This window comes from Moschus berezovskii, chromosome 15, assembly GCF_049115385.1.
Source record: "Moschus berezovskii isolate FMDL1 chromosome 15, NW_MosBer_1.0, whole genome shotgun sequence".
NCBI classification, from domain to species: Eukaryota; Metazoa; Chordata; class Mammalia; order Artiodactyla; family Moschidae; genus Moschus; species Moschus berezovskii.
The window spans coordinates 20,401,413-20,415,676 of NC_142474.1; the positions used below are offsets into that span (position 1 = coordinate 20,401,413).

A 14,264-nucleotide genomic window follows, 5' to 3' on the forward strand; every position below is an offset into this window, starting at 1 on the left:
GAAGATGTGGTGTATATATATATATACACAACAACACGGATAGACCTAGAGATTATCATACTAAATGAAGTAGGACAAATACCACACAACATCACTTATATGTGGGATCTAAAACATGACACAAATGAACTTATCTATGAAACAAAAAAAGACTTACAGGCCTAGAGAACAGACTTATGGTTGCCAAAACAGTGCGGGGCAGGGGAGGGAAGGGAAGGACTGGGAGTTTGGAATTAGTGGATGCAAACTGTTGTATACAGGATGTATAAACAAGATCCTACTGTATAGCACAGGAAACTATATTCAGTACCCTGCGATAAGACATAATGGAAAAGAACATAAAAAAGAATGTATGTATAACTGTATCAATCACTTTTCTGTACAGCAGAAACTAATAAACACTGTAAATCAACTATCACAAACCAACTCTTTGTGACCCCATGAACTATAGCCCACCAGGCTCCTCCATCCATGGGATTTTCTAGGCAAGAATCCTGGAGTGGGTTGGCATTTCCTTCTCCAGGGGATGTTCCCGACCAGGGATTGAACCCGTGTCTCCTTCATTGTAGGCAGATTCTTTACCCACTGAGACACCTGAGAAGCCCTCCCTTCATTCAATACCCTGTGATAAAGCATAATGGAAAAGAATATGAAAAATAATGTATATAGGTATCAATCACTTTGCTGTACAGCAGAAACTAATAAATACTGTAAATCAACTATATTTCAATAAAATAAATTTAAAAATTAAAAAACACTCTAACAGGTGTTCCCAGCTCTGCTCTTTAAGATCCCTCCCCCTTAGGCCAACCTCTGAAGCTTTAGAGCTGTACCTGTGTGGCTTCAGCAGTCCTAGAATAGTGATCCTCAACTCTAGGAGCTTTTGTCTCCTAGGACATTCAGCAGTGTTTGCAGACATTTTTGGTGGCCACAATTTGGGGTGGGGGGTGTGCTATGGACATCTAGTGAGCAGAAGCCAAGGGTGCTGCTAACCAGCCTGCAAAGCACAGGACCACTCCCCATCCAGCCCAAAATGCCAACAGTGCTGAGGCAGGGAAACACTGCTCTAGAGACCACTGAGAGAAGTAGCTCACTGCTGCAGAAGAAATGGAAACCAGGCTGGGAAGTGCACAACGCTGATGCTGTAGCAGACTGGGAATGAATGAATGCAGTGAATAAAAAAAGCTTTCAAACCATTCCGGATACGTAAGAACAATCTCCTGTCCATCTTCTCTCTGGCACTAGTCCCACTGTGTTAAGATGATTCAGTCACTCTCAGAGCCTACAGCCTTGTTCCTCCTCAACCTGACCCATGCCCATTACTGACACACAGCCTTTCGGGATTGAGCATAAATGAGAGGGAATCAGGATGGCGCAGGATGTGGCAGAAAAGCATGAGACTTGGGGCCTCGTGAAGGCTAGCCTTGACTCAAGCCCTAGGGAAACCACTTAATTGCTCTGAGCTTTTAGTTTCTCTCTGCAAAATGGGTTAAAATCACTTTGTCCCATCTGACTTATAGAACTTTTTCTGGGTTTCAAAATAAGATCATGGTTGCGGAAAGGGTTTGGAAGCCACAGACCCAGCACAAATGTGAAACACTCTCTTGCAGAGTAACAGGTGCTCATACTCTAGAGGGTATATTGTAAAAATTAATTTCCAATGACAAGACTTTATCCACTGGTAAGTTATAAGCACTCAAGGTTACAGAGTCCTGGTCCTATGGAACACCAAAGACACTAGAGCCCACCATGATGCAGCCCATCTCAGGATGCCCAAGGTTCCTGGGTCAGCCCAGTGATTCAAGTAATCTGAACCTTGGCTTTCTCATCTCTAAAAGTGGGAAGGTAATACCACTTCATATACAAGGTTGTTGAAAAGGTCAAACGTGATCAAGTTTGTAGAGTCCATGCCATTTCCCAAAGATGGGGGGAATATTTTCACTTTCTGAAGATTTTTCCCTTGAAAAAATAATTTTTTGCTTCAAAAAAACTTTTTTAGAACGATGAAAATAACTTAAGGTGTTTTTATAGTGTTATTTGTCCTTTACACCTCTGAAATTACCTCTAAAATCTAAGCATAAGAAGAGTGGTCAGGGACTTCCCTGGTGGTCCAGTGGTTAAAACGCCACGCTTCCACTGCAGTGGGCATGGTCTGGATCCCTGGTTGAGAACTAAGACCCCGAATGCCGATGATGGGGTGGGATGGGGGGGGTTGTCGCAGCCGCAAGCCCTGCAGCCCTGACTCCTAAGAGCAACAAGCTGAATGCCAGGTTGATACCAACTCCCTCCTGGGACATGGCCACATAGGGCTATCAGCACCCATTACAACTCAACACCTAAATCTTTTAACTCCAGACCTCCCAAGCAATCTACAACCACTGACTGCCCTTGTGCAAGATTCTAAAAGGAGAAAATGTTCTGGAGAGGCAGAAGAAACTGATCCAGCTAACGGAAAATTAAGGAACTAGTCTCATGAACTCTGGGGACACTGAGCTAATCAAACTCCTCACCCAAATGGGAGCCTTTCAGATGGCTTCATCTGAGTGGCAACTCCTCTGCAAGCCTCTGCAGAGAACAGCAGCCGGCTACTCATGTGTCCAAGTCATGTTTGCTTTTACAACTATCAAATCTACACATATTACAGGTCTTACACAGATTACAAAGAACTTACAGTTCCTGCTTTAGCAGACAGTAAAGAAGCCATTCCTCAGGTCTATTAGTTACTATTTCCTTTTATAGGAAGTAAGAATAAGCTACACTTCAATATTCTAAAGCTAATTATTTTTATCACCCAACTAAGTTAAACATTTATCCATTCTTATGTCCCAGCCAAAGGGGCTTCTGATTCAAATAAGGTACTTTTTTCAAAGTACTACATATATTACCATAGGGCTTCCCTGATGGCTCAGTGGGTAAAGAATCCGCCTGCAATGCAGGAGTCACGGGAGATACGGGTTCAGTCCCTGGGTCAGAAAGACCTGGAGGAGGAAATGGCAACCCACTCCAGTGTTCTTGCCTGGAAAATCCCATTTTCCAGGAGGAAAATTTTCCATGAGGAGATTAGTGGGCTACAGTCCATGGGGGTCACTGAGAGCCAGACATGACTGAGCACATGACATATTATTATATATTACCATGCTCCTGGTATTCCTTTCTCAAAATTTTTCCTATTAATTCAAAGTTTCAAGCACTCATACGTTTTGAGTTCCCTACTGCTTTAACATTCTACTACTTTCCAAAATAACTATTTAATAAAACACAGATTCAAGTAACACACACAGAGCTGTTTTGACTCCCTCCACCACATATCCTGTACTGTGAAATCTAAATATGCTTCTAGAACAGATCACACTGTACCTTGATTACATCTGTTTACTTGTCTGTCACTCTGGCTAGACTGTGAGCACCTCATTGGCAATGACCTGACTCCATCTGCACTTACCCAGTAAACTAGGACAGTATCTGGCACACAGCTCAAGTTCATATATATTTATCAAATGGGTACATGAATGAAACAAAAGTTTCTAGAAACCTTCTTTCATAATGGACTATCTCAGGACTTCCCTGGCAGTCCAGTTAAGACTCCCCACTGCCAATGCAAGGGATACAGGTTTGATCCCTGGTCAGGGAACTAAGATCCACATGCTGCCATGTGGTACAATCAGTAAATAAATAAATTTAAAAAAATAAAATGGACCGTCTGAAAGGAAAAACAAAATGCAAATGTCTTACCTATGCAGAATGAAGACTGAATAAGATTTGGGATCTCAACAGCAGAGTTCCGAAACAGTGCACAACCTCTAAATTCATTTCAAAACCCCTTTCCTCAAACATACTCTCCTCAAAAAGCCAGATGAAAGCAAAAGTTCTCCCCGTTGTAACTAGAGCTGAGGTAGTGTCATATACCAAACATGAAAGGCTTACACCCAACCCCCACCTCACCCTGCCCCACCTCGCAGCTACCTACTCCTTTACAGCGCAAGTTGCTTGGTCATGTCCAACTCTTTGCGACCCCATTGACTATACAGTAAATGGAATTCTCTAGCCCAGAATACTGGAGTGGGTAGCCGTTCCCTTCTCCAGGGGATCTGCCCAACCCAGGGATCGAATCCAGGTCTCCCACATTGCAGGAGGATTCTATACCATCTGAGTCACCAGCCTAATGCAAAAGATCAACATTGCCATCCCCAATCCTAAACTGGGGTCAATCTCCCAAACTCAAATCTCCACCGAGCTACATTTAGGGTGTTCTCGTGGTGGCACCCATGGCCAATTTTGGACTTTAATTACTGCTGTCCGGGGTTTATCCCTTCACCAGGAGTTGGGCCTCCCGGGAGCAGGACTATAAGGCAAGGCTCCACATTTCAGCAGGAAACCCTGATTGGGTGAAGGCCTGAACTCCTGCTTTGGGACCATAGAGCCTCCTGGCTCTGAGCAAACTCAACTGCCCTGATCGTTCAATGGGAGAAAACTTACCTCAGCAGGTTGTGCCAAGCTTCACGCCAAGACTCCTAAGCAACCTGATGCTTGACGCTGGGGCTTCTTGTTTTGTTGTATTTTTTAGTATGTTGTTGTTGTTGTTTTATTTTTAAGGTGAAAAAGAGATGACAAAGCTTTTTGCTGGATTTTAAACCCAATCAGGAATCAGGAATCCCTGCTCAAAAACTCACTATTGCCTTAAAATCCAGAAAAGATGTCATTTTACAGAATCAAATAGGGCAAGTTTAGTGCTGGAATTCCCTGTTTCATCATCCCACCTCACTCCCTCTCACCTCGCTGAGAAACTGCTTGCATTTTTCTAGCTTTACTTTATCCAAAAACTCCTGAAAGAGACACTTTACCTAAGGATGGTTCTAAGACTCCAGTCAGAAAACTTATGTGCTACTTAGTTGTGATAACTTCTTTCTCTGAGAAAGCCACAGATCTGTCCAATGGTAGGATCCACTGGGCCAGGCTGTGTCTTTTTCACTGCCTGGAAACCCACACGGCATCTCAGATGGCTCCCAACACAGAACAGGCACTTGGAGAACATCTGTTCCTCCTGATGCACAAAACTGGTGGACCAGAACGGTATCAGTGCCAGATGAACAGAACAGGAAACAGTCATAAAGCCACTGAACCAAGAAATCAGAACTCACTGAAAAAAGATTTCTGGTGGAAAAAAAATATGACTTTAAAAAAACTCACTTCCTAGCCTACTCCAGGTGGAGTTATCTCTGCATCTGGGGTCCTTCTGGAGCTCTTCACAAGTTCACTGGGCAAAAGAAAGTTCTTTCTTTGCCCCCTGGTCCTCCAACCAGGGAGTGATGCTCACTGAGGAAGGGAAACACCTTTAACGTATCAGCAACTACTGCTAACTTATGAGCAACACCAGCCGGGGTTGCTGGCACCTGCCAGTCAGTGGGTCCTCATGACCGACAGCTTTACTGAATGCATGTCAGTTATCTAGATGGCAGGCTTCTTTCACGAAGAAGGCTGCTACCCCATCAGCAGGACATGTGTTCTAGTTCTTTTTCAAGGGAAGGAAGGCAGACTTTCACTGAAATCTCCAACCATTCTGTGGCCTCATCAGAGGACTGAAGGTAGCTGGGAGTAGGCTGAGCTGGATAAGAGGTTCAATCGTTAAGCCGCAGAATGAGTGAGCAAATTAGCCAGGTATGCAGAATTCCTGAGTGTCCAGGAAAAGAAAGAATACTGGCATGGACATGTGAAAAATGCCCAACATTCTCACGCAATCCCTACAACGTAAGGAAGAGGGAGGAGGGAAAGCTATGTAACTATAGAGAGGCGTCTCTTTAACGTGCACGCAAACCACCTGACGATCTCATAAAAGTACAGGTTCAGCTTCACTGGATGGGGCTTTAGCGTCCGCACGTCTAACAACTTCACAGTGCTCCCACAGACCACACTTCGAGTAGCAAAGTTCTGTTGTTACTGCTGTTGTTTTCAACTTTTTAAAAACTGAAGTATAGTCAATTTACAACACTGGTGGGTTGTTGTTTTTTTTTTTAATTGAAGTATAATTGACCTACAGCACTAAGTTAGTTCCAGGTGCCCACAAAGAGATTCAACATTTCTATACAGAACAAGCACCGGAAGCCGAGCTATCATCGGTCACTACACAAAGTTATTACAATATTACTGCCTATATTCCCCATGCTGTGCACATTTCCTCTGACTTTTTTTTTTATTATTGTTTTATTTGGGGCTGCGTTGGGTCTTTGTTGCTGTGCTCGGGCTTTCTCTAGTTGTGCTGTGCAGGCTTCTCATGGCGGTGGCTTCTCTTGTTGTGGAGCACGGGCTCTAGGAGTGCAGGCTTCAGCAGTTGCGGCGTGTGGGCTCAGTAGCGGTAGCACAGGTTTGGCTGTCCTGTGGCATGTGGAACGTTCCCAGGCCAGGGATCAAACCCATGTCCCCTGCATTGGCAGGTGGGTTCCTAATTCTGGACCACCAGGGACGTCTAACTCATTTATTTTTATAACTAAAAGTCTGTACCTCTTAATCTCCCTCACCTATGTCATTCACATCTCCACACTCCCAGTCCTGCCCTCCTCCAGTAACCACCTGTTTATCCTCTGCATGAGAAGCAAAGTTGTATAGTAAATATTGTATCCTGTGTTTGCAGCTGAAGAAGCTTATGGTCAGCGATAGGAGGAGACTTTTACCAGCAAGCAGAGGTGGAATGTGAATTCAGGTCACCTGATCCTAAACTTAAAGAGCTTTTTTTACCAGACCATATCACTATCCTCCTGAGCTAAACATCCAGGACCATGAAGACATATAGCTTTCCTGCATCCCTCAAGTTAGCCCTCCCGCCAGCTCTGCCATGTAACGTAGTGGGAGGAAGGAAAGCTAGAAATAGAAGCTATGGGAAAATCAAGCCAGCCAGATGCTCATGTTAAGAACTTAAATCTTTCAATCCCTCAGCTAAGGCTCCTTAAGAAGGATCAAACAAACTCTGTGTGTGTGTGTGTCTCATGCTCAGTTGTGTCCTACTCTTTGCGAACCCATGGACCAAAGCCCACCAGGCTCCTCTCTCCATGGAACTTCCCTGGCAGTTCAGGGGCTAAGATTCTGTACTCCTAACACAGGTGGCCCTGGTTCGATCCCTGGTGGGGAAACTGATCCCATATGCTGCAACTAAGAGTTCACATGCCACAACTAAAGATCCTGAATGCTGCAATGAACATGGAAGATTCCGATGCCACAACTAAGACTCAGTGCAGCCAAATAAATAAAAATAATAAATATATTATAAAAAAGAAAAAGCATACTGGAGTGGGTTCCAATTCCTTCTCCAGCGGATCTTTCTGGCCCAGGGATCAAACCAGTGTCTCTTGGGATTCTTTACCACTGTGCCACCTGGAACAAATTTTAGGGGCTCCGAGATGCTTGCTCCTTCACTAATGAAAGGCCACAGGAAAGTGTAATCATTAAAAAACAAAACAAGAAGAATTCTCAGTGATATGGAAATTATCAGGGCCATACAGCACACATAACTAAATTAATTCCTAACAAACAGCCAGTCCTGCGTCTTCCGGGCTGCAGTGCTCAGACCTCAGCTGGCATATTTATAGAGTGGTCAGCTCTGCCCACTTCACACCTTAAGAGCGGCACTGATGAACAGGAGCTCACCTAGAGGAGGGTAACAAGGAAAGAACAAAAACACCAGGCCAGGAACAGTCAATGGAACACAGAAGACCTGTCCAAGAGAGGTGCGGGTTGAGACGTAAGCCCCATTTGCCTTGATCTATTTTCCCAAAGGGGGATTAGACCTGTTTTCTGAGGCAGACTTAACCACCTGTTTTTCCAGCTGAAGCAAACAGTTCACCATTGTCTAGTGTCAGGGGTGGCATTTGCCTCTAAACCTTCTAACTCCAGATCCCATATTCTTTCCACCAGCCCAAGCTGCTTCCCTGCGGAGCCACCACCCCAGCCTGTACTGGAGGTCGGCACTACAGGAAGACGGATCTCAGTTTCAAATAAGAAAGGTGGTTTTATAGTCAGAACCGTCCAAAGGCAGACTATGCAGTAGCATGAGAGGATAGAGCACCTAATACAAATCCTGTCGGCAGAGAGGTTCAATCAGAGGTTAATCGCTCAGCAGGAACACTGCGAAGTGAATCTGGGTACTGGATGGGTGGCTGTGTGAGATGAACCTGCCAACCCTTAGAAATGAATTCATCTCTTCCTGCTGGATTTTTCTCTAACTCTTCATTTGTACATGGTTTGCCTTTTATCAATTACTTGTACGTGTGTATCATCTTCACTGAACTGTGTGCCCTTGTAGCGTCTCATCCAACGTTCTGCCTCTCAGTGTGCCTGAGACTATACCTGGGAAACCAAGGAAACGTACGTGCCTCCTCTGTGCTGGGCGCTCTGCTAGGTACTTTACATGAGTCACTTTACAGCCTCACAAGAACCCTAAGAAGTATTGCTCTCACCCTGTGTTTACGGATGGGGAAACAGACTCAGAGAGGATAACTGCCAAGGTACTGCTGGTGAGCGGCGAACTTTCACTCAGTTTGGAAATCTTCTACCTATGCCATCCTGCTGCTGCTGCTGCTCAGTCGCTTCAGTCGTGTCCGACTCTGCGCGACCCCACAAACGGCAGCCCACCAGGCTCCCCCGTCCCTGGGCTTCTCCAGGCAAGAACACTGGAGTGGGTTGCCATTTCCTTCTCCAGTGCATGAAAGGGAAAAGGGAAAGTGAAGTCGCTCAGTCGTGTCCGACTCTTAGCGACCCCATGGACTGCAGCCTACCAGGCTCCTCCATCCACGGGATTTTCCAGGCAAGAGTACTGGAGTGGGGTGCCATTGCCTTCTTCAACGCCATCATGCTACCTTCCTCCTAAAAGGAACTCAACAAATGTCTGCTGACGAGCCAGACACCTTAAAAACAGGCCAGTACTATATCCAGCTAGGTCTCTTGTTGTTTCCTGTTCCTATGCTCAAATTTTCCTTCTAATTATAACCATTCATCCTCAAAGGAGGAAAGGAAATGGCAACCCACTCCAGTATTCTTGCCTGGAAAATCTCAATCCATGGGGTTGCAGAAGAGTCAGACACGATTTGGGTGACTAAGCAACAAATCCTCAAAGTGACCAATATAAACTTGTCAATTTTTGGATATCCTTTCTCACTTTTTTTAAAGACAGTGGCAGAGCACAACTCTGGGTAAGAGGATCAAGTTTTCACAAACCTTTCCTATGCAGAGGAATCTCTCAAGGTCCCAAGAACTCCACTATCTCCTCCCAGCAGGCCCAAGCTTCATCTCAGGATTCTGGACCACTGTAAACATCAGGCCCTGGCTTTCTGCCCCAGAAGTATATGGCTCGAACACATCTTCACAGGTTCTTCTCTAGAACCTAGCTCTCTACACTCAAACCCAACTCAGAACTTCCCTGAACAAAACACTCCAGCTCAAAGGTCCTCACATTGAGCTAAACTTCCAAACAAAATCTATCTTGAATTACAAATCACACTAGAAATCCATGGCAGGCACTTTAAAAATATTTAATCTTCCCGCCCAATAGGGAAAAATATTTTTTTTTTTGTAATTTGAATCAAAGGCGCCAGCATGTTTGGAGAGCCAACGCATAAGGCCTCTCTGACACTCCATCTGTCTTAAGAAATAAACCAAAGCCAATCTGGCCAACCATCTCTTTAAACAAGAAACTTAAGCAGCACCAGGGGAAATCCCCATTGCTCAGTTCCCTGGGTGGGTTTCAGGTTTTCCATCCCTGGGATAGGCGCTCCTGCTGGCACATGTACCATTAAGACGCTGTGCTTTTCAACCTGACATCTTGAATACAGAGGACCAAAAAGCCACGATCACTATAAATTTAACTCATGAAGATGTCTTCCCACGTGATAACATTTTACAGCAACTTTATTAAACATGAGAGAGCCACCTTGGCTCCAGCAATGAACAGGACTTAATGAAGATGTATTTCCCACGAGCGTCTGGCCTATCTGCTTCCTTCAGACATTTTCAACTGAACCTAAATGAACCTATAAATGAACTGATTTGCATCCATAAATCCAAGAGAAATATACCAGTGTAGGGGGAGATATCCAACCTCCATTTCCCAATCTCATATAAGTCTCTTGTTAAACTAAAAATATGATCCTTTCAACAATCAGGTTTCATCTTTATTAAAATGGGAAAACAGAGAAATCTGAGCCACCTAGGGTAGCTTATTTCATAACTAGTTACAATGCCTTAAGAAGAAAACAATGTTTGCTACATGATCATCTTTCACTTTTCACTTTCACACATTGGAGAAGGAAATGGCAACCTACTCCAGTGTTCTTGCCTGGAGAATCCCAGGGACGGCAGAGCCTGGTCGGCTGCCGTCTATGGGGTCGCACAGAGTCGGACACGACTGAAGTGACTTAGCAGCAGCAGCAGCAGCATCTTTCTCAAGGAGAAAACCAACCAGGCACTGTTTAGAAAGATACCAAAAAAGACCTAAGCTGGGGAGATTTTTGTCAGTTCACCTACACCGCAATTCTGGTTCCCATCCAGTTCTCAGTGAAAGAACTTTTCCACTTGACAACTGAACCCAAGAAGTTTGATCAAGGGGTTGGATGGGATGGGAGATGGGAGGGAGGTTCAAGGAGAGGACATGTGTATACCTATGGCTGATTCATGTTGATGTATGGCAGAAACCAACACAACACTGTAAAGCAATTATCCTCCAATTAAAAATAATTTTTTTTAAAGTCTGATCAATAACAACTTTATCAGAAAAGGATAGTTTACTTACTCAATATTTACAATGTGCCACACTCTTTCTTATATTATCTTACCTAATCCACACCATAGTCATGTAAGATGAATACTATTTCCACTTGAGAGAAAAGGAAAAATGACAATATTTAAGTGCCGTGGATGTATCTGTTTCCTCTATAATCCCAGTACTAAGCTCCCCGTGTTGAGCATAGGACCTAGGACACAGTTTAAGAGCCTGCCACATGCCTAAGAATGAATACATAATGAAAGAAAACGAAAAGAAATTTGGAAAAAAATATGTAATCCAAACTTTGCCCTAGGCCCCTACCTAAAACCACTTATTGGAACATACTTGCCTGATGCAAATAATTGACTTGAACTGCAGAGGTTTGTTTCAAAGAACTGTTTGTCATCTTTCTAATATGTACGTCACAAAAATAACATCCACGTTTGGGTATACACTTCACAGGGCAGGGCCTAGTCCTATCTCACTCCTTTTTCCCTGATTCAGCACCACACCTTGCACAGGTGGGTGTTTAATGAGCTAAGCTATGACAAAAGGTCATGATGAGGCCTGCAGCCAGCATGGGAGTAAATAGAACACAAGATGCCCATGGCTACTGGAAGACCTGGTCTCTGAATCGAGTTACATCCTCTCTCCAGCCTCAGTTTCCTCTGAACATACCCCCAAGACTGTTTGCATTCATTTAACAAACACTTACTGAGCATAAATACTACACGCAAGCACCGTGCAAAGTCCAGTGGACACAGTAATGAACATGACTATCACGTCCTGTCTCATGGAGCTCAGTCTCAAGGAAATAGCATGAGACTCATGAGAAAAAAGGAGTTTTACAAACGTTAAAGGACTCACAGTTATGAAGTACTGCCCCTCCTCTGTGTTTCCAAACTTGATTAATGGCATCACTACCCACCCACTGTCTGAACTGTAAACTTAGGAATCACCTTCAACTCCTCCCTCTCCTTCATCGTGCCCACAGTTGTGATCAACCACCAGCCTTCTGATTCTCCTTCAGAAAAGTCTCTGATGTTTATTACTTCCTGTCAGGTCTTCCATGCTTCTCTAGGCCCTTTGTTCCCACGGGGAGTCTCCTTGTAATAATGATAATGGCCACCATTTATTGGTCACTGTATGGCAGGCATTCTACTAAGAGCTTTACGTGCATATCATAAGTTAATCCGATAAGGTAGATACGAGTACCCCTACTGATAGAGGAGGAATCTGAGGTACGGAGTGACCTGCCCAAGACACGGTTCATGACGAAGCTAGCTCAAATGCGCGGTCCATGAGATTCCACCCTGACCCTTTACTGGATTCCTGCCCCCGGTCCCTTCCTGGTCAGTGGACACTCCTTCCTTTATTGATACTGCTGCAGTGCTCTTTCAGAAATCCAAGCTGACCGATCTCTTCTGCTTTAAGAAGGCCAATGCTCCTCACCATCTCCAGGTCAAAGTCTCAAGGCTATAGGTCACTCCCTAGGGTTACCCATCTGCTCTCCTGCCCCACAGATCCCACCAAGGGATGCTCTCACTCGGGGCTCCCCAGTTCCCTTGCTGACCACTTCACATCTCCCTCCTCAGCCAAGCTGCTTTTGCCCTTTGCCCTCCAACCAAGAGTCTTCTCCTCGGCAGCCTGAGCCCCATGTACACACACACTCACATCTCAGCACTGACCGGTGTTCTTTCCTCCTTCCTTTCCCACTCTTCCTCCTCATCCTCTCTCTCACACACAAACTAAAAAAAAAAAAAACACACAACACACAACACCACACACACACTCCCAAAAGGAGGGCAGGCACAGTGTATTTTCATCTTTTCCAAGTCCCAGCACAGTTCGAGTCAATCAGTGACTAAATGAATGATAAGTTGTGGTGTTAACACCTCATAGCACTGTCCCTATAAGCAAATACAACCTTTCCCCCGGAGGACACTAAAAAGAAGGGGCGGTAGCTCCTGTCCGCTCAGGTAAACTCAAGAAAACAGACTGCTTTCCAAGATGTTCTCACAGCTAGCTGAGACTGGTAGTCTCACAGTTGGCTGGCAATCTCTCTCCAAGCCTCCTGCAAGCCAATTCAATCACCTCTAGAACTGTAGAAACAAAACTAGCTCCAGACCAAGAGACCACAGGAGACCTGCCTTCTCAGATGGGAGATGATGTAAACTGATGCCCTCCTCGGCCTGGCAAAGGGCAAAGCCCTCCCCAAATGCAGACTGGTCAAAACACCGACTCTCACTACCTCTGTCAACAACAGAGGATCCTGACTGAGGGAGAGTCATGAAAGAAAAATGCTAAAGACAGCAAAATCTAACCCTGCTTTCCATCTCCGCAACTACAACTGGAGTTCCAAGCCGCAAATGCCCAGCTGCCTCTGTCCTCACCCGTCTACCCTCTCGCATTCTCAACCCCCATTCCCATTCTCAACCCCACAGGTCTATTTTCCAAAGAGAGGCCCGATGGTGTTTTTAAAAACGATGTGAATGATTAGGACAGCCATAATTACCCTCCAGCAGTTTTCCATCCACTTGGAATAAAATCTGAATTCTTCACCAGGAAGTTCAAAGTCCACTCCACACCCACTTGCTTTATACCATTCTCCTCTTCAGTCACTATATTCCATAAACAGTCTTCTGTTTCTTAAGAGGCCAAACTCTGGGCCTTTTCCACTGCTGTCTGCTTGCCTGGAAGGCTTCTCCCCTGGACTTCTACAGAACTAGTAACTTCTCAAGATTCAGTTCAAACTTGACCTTTTCCAAGAGGACTTCCCTGACCACCTTATCTAAAGTGGCACCCCTTCCTACCCCATCACTCCCAATCCATTTTGGGTTTTTTTTTGGCACTTTCCACCACTAGACAATATTTTCTTCATCTATATTCCTGTCTTCTCCCTCATGAGGGTGGAAGCTGTGTTCTGTTCACCCTCTGAATACCATGCACATAATAAGCCCCCCAAAAGAATTTCCAGAGTATCTGTTGACTATCATCAGCAAAGGAGCATCCTCAGGATGGGTTATTCTGCTCCTCTGTGAAAATGATGAAAACATCTAATTAACCCCTACTATATGCTGGGCACTGTAAATCCACGATCTTCCTTTCAGAGGTAAATTCACTAGCTCAACGTCACACAGCTAGTGACTTGCAGATTTCTCAGTTAAATACTTGTTTGTAAAGCTCCTAAACCCCTCTCACCTTTCCCGCTTCTCAGGGGAAGGGTTGTCATGAATGGTTCACCCTCCTATTGCCATAACAACAAGAAAAACCAAATATTTCCAAATTGCTCTATAGTTATTAAAGCATTTTTACATTCACCTGACTTAAGAGGAATACAAACCACTTGCCCAGAAAGCCACACAACAGTAAGTAAAGTGCCTCAGAGTTCAACAGCCCCGCCCAGAACCACAGTAGTGAGGACTGGGGGAGGAGTCAGGGCCAATGGAGGAAAGGAATCCTTATTTCTGGTAACAGGGATAGAGAAGCGGTGAGTCACCGGGTGAAGGATTGCGCTACG

The 14,264-nt window shown here is 44.8% G+C and overlaps 1 protein-coding gene across 1 annotated transcript in view; it reads right to left on the reverse strand.

The window, feature by feature from the left end:
• Positions 1-14,264, reverse strand: part of CHMP4B (charged multivesicular body protein 4B) — a 45,916-nt gene that overhangs the window by 30,579 nt on the left and 1,073 nt on the right. The gene's annotated exons all lie outside the window — the stretch shown is intronic.